Source organism: Sinocyclocheilus anshuiensis, unplaced genomic scaffold (genome assembly GCF_001515605.1).
Source record: "Sinocyclocheilus anshuiensis isolate Anshui unplaced genomic scaffold, SAMN03320099.WGS_v1.1 scaffold992, whole genome shotgun sequence".
Taxonomy (NCBI): domain Eukaryota; kingdom Metazoa; phylum Chordata; class Actinopteri; order Cypriniformes; family Cyprinidae; genus Sinocyclocheilus; species Sinocyclocheilus anshuiensis.
Genome location: NW_015552610.1, coordinates 119,133 through 122,520, shown reverse-complemented (window position 1 = coordinate 122,520; position 3,388 = coordinate 119,133).

The following is a 3,388-nucleotide window of genomic DNA, read 5'->3' as shown; positions in this document are numbered from 1 at the left end:
AGCATCCATTGCTGAGCAAGTGATGCAATGCTACATTTCTCCAAATCTGATGAAGAAACGAACTCATCTACATCTTGGATGGCCTGAGGCTGAGTACATTTACAGTTAATTTTCATTTTGGGTGAACTTTTCCTATCATTAGGTAAGTATTGTAATGTTCAACAGATTCTGTAGTGTAGGACAGACAATGCATTCCACTGCGTTAAGAATAGAAATATCTTTGAAATGCATTATATAATATAATTTTGAATTGCATTATGCAATGCATGATAAAATGCTTGGAGTGAAGCTGGTGTGCAGTTGTTCTCACACACACACACACACACACACACACACACCTACCTCCTTCAGTTCCTGTTGTCAGTGGCAATGACCAGGGAAAGCAGCATACGAGCTGAATAATGCAGGACTGTTCCCGTCTCTTCCTGCATTTGTCCCTGAGACGTCATGCTCCGTAGCTTTTTATTCCACTCTTTCTTCTCACATTGTGTCTGTTCGGTTTCATGGATTGTTGAGCATCGACTCTCAAATTTCTCTCAGGGCTGCTAGTTGGAAAAAATGGGTCACGAAACAGAGTTTTTCTCATTTTTAGAACAGCTCTCACACTTGGTGTAAGGAAACAGTTCACCTAAAATAAAAATCTGCTAATATTTACTCAAGCTCATGCATCTCACAAATCATAAGAAATACTGTTATGGTGCTTTTATGGTCTGGTATATATCGTTTTCATTATATTTGGAGGAGCTAGACAGTCATGGTTAATATGAACTGAAGATACTTCAAAATGTCTTCTTTCATGTTGCACAGCGAAAATAAAGCCATACAGGTTTGGAGCAACATTAGAGTGAGTAAATAATGACTGAATAATGAATTATTCCTTTAAACTCTATTTGAAGAAGGAACTCGTGTGCATTTAATGTTGGGAAACATGTTTTAATCATGATTGTGTTTATTTGTGCTCTTGTGTCTCCAGAGATCTTTCGTCATTTTGATTATTCTCTATGATATATTTTCTCAGACATACTGAGATCACAACGTATTTTCAGAAATGATCTTTTTTCTAGCATTTTGTAAATAAAATCATGTTTGAGTTTTCACAAATTGGCACACATTTTTGAATATCAAAATTTGAGCGAGGGTTCATTAAGATTTTTTTAAAATGTTTTTGAAAGAAAATGATCAGCAAGGTTGCATTTATTTGATCAGAAATACAGAAATATTATTACAATTTAAAGTAACTGTTTTCTGTTTTAATAAACTTTCAAATGTAATTTATCAATGCTGAATTTTCAGCGTCATTACTCCAGCCTTCAGTGTCACATGATCTTCAGAAATCATTATAATATGCTGATTTGCTGCTCAAGAAACATTTCTGATTATTATCAATGTTGAAAACAATTGTGCTGCTTAATATTTTTGTGGAAAAGTGTGATACATTTTATTTTGAAGGATTCTTTGATGAACAGAAAGTTTAAAAAACTGCATTTATTTGAAATATAAATCTTTTGTAACATTATACATGTCTTTACTGTCACTTTTGATCAAAATTAATGCATCTTTGATGAATAAAAGTAGCTTGTTAATGTCCACATACTCTGGACTGTAGTTCAGATTTCACATGAGGTCTTCGTGTTGATCTGTTCAAACGTTCCTCTCCATCTTCATTCAGTGTTTGTTTTGGAGCTTCAATCAGATGATGGATAGGTGTGGGATTTTCTCATGTTTCATCCACCTTCACGTTCATCTGGTTGATTGCGTCTCTGCTGCTTTGATGAATCACACGCTCAATAATGACCTGCTTGAACTTCTGCTGCTCTGAACTCACTTCGTGACTTACTGAAGGCCTATCAGAAACCTTTCATCATGCACTGTCAATTTGTTTTTTTGACTGGACAGAATAGGGTCGCTTCAACCCGCAGCAACAGTTAAAGTAAATTCCGTGGGGAAACTGCAGACTTGGCAACACTGCATCAGGCATGATCGACTTGAAGCAGTGCTGCGCGACCGATCAGTGTATGACATTGAAGTATCACGAGAGCGGTTCGAAAGCTTACGGAGCCGTCAGCTCTCGCGGTACTTCAATGTCAAACACCGATCGGTCTGCGCAGCGCCGCTTCAAGTCGAAATCACTTTCAAAACGTTTTTTGCGAAGAAAAAAGTTAGAATTGCAAGAAGTTAACCCGAAATAGCGAGAAAAGCTGCAATTGCCTTTTTTTTATTATGTGGCGGTGTAGTTTATATTTCGCAATTTTTTTCAGAATTGCAATAATGTCCAAATTGTGAGATATAAACTCAGAATTCACTTTTTCATTATTATTATTATTATTTTATTTATTTATTTCTTCTATTCTTGGCGGAAACAGGCTTTCATACTTTTCCACTTTGAAACTAATCAAAAATAATCACTAGTACGTTCTTAACACAAATGGCTATATTTTCTTTAAACTCGGAAAGCACATATTATGAGATTTATGACAAATGGAAGAAGCGAGAGGTAAACTTTGTTTTTATAGGCTAAATTTTGTCTATTTCACCGTTTTGTTTTAGTGCTTAAAGGGGTCATATGACGTTGCTAAAAAATAACATTATTTTGTGTATTTGGTGTAATGAAATGTGTTTATGCGGTTTAAGGTTAAAAAAACACATTATTTTCCACATAATGTACATTATTGTTTCTCCTCTATGCCCTGCCTTTCTGAAACGCGTCATGAAAGCTCAGCATTCTGAAAAGTGAGGTGTGCTGTGATTGGTCAGCTATCCAGTGCGTTACAAAGTAGTTTCGCTTTCACAATGAAACACACAGCGTCTCCACGACATGGCAGCAGCAACAATACTACAGCGAGAATAAAAGTTACGCCTTCTTTCTTTGCGTGAACATTTGGGCGGTGTTATGCAAATCTTCCCACACAGTGACGTAGACATGTGGGGGCGTGTTTGAACGAGCTGTTTTAGGAGGGCGTGGACGAGTTTTAACTTTTATAAAGAATATCTCTTTGGGTTTGAGACTTTAGTCTTTGCAACTTTAGGGATCTTATCTATTCACGAACAGCTTGTAACACTCCAAAGAGAAAGGAAAACTTGAAATCGCATCATATGACCCCTTTAAGAATCAGTGAATGTTTATTAGTAATAGCGTTAGGAGCGATATGATAAATCGTTCATATCAAGATGCATTTTTTGCTTTGTTTCTATACTTGAGGAAAAACTTATAGGCTGAAGTTAGGCACAAGCATTGCACAGTGTCTGTGGGCATTTATGTTTGGAAACTTCAGTTTTTGTGTGGATTGGTTGGCGATCTGCGGGACTAAGAGGGAATATTGACCCTTTTACAGCATGCTGCTCCTTTGAATATCAACCATTTCTTTTTATTTCTTCACTTGCTTGTAAC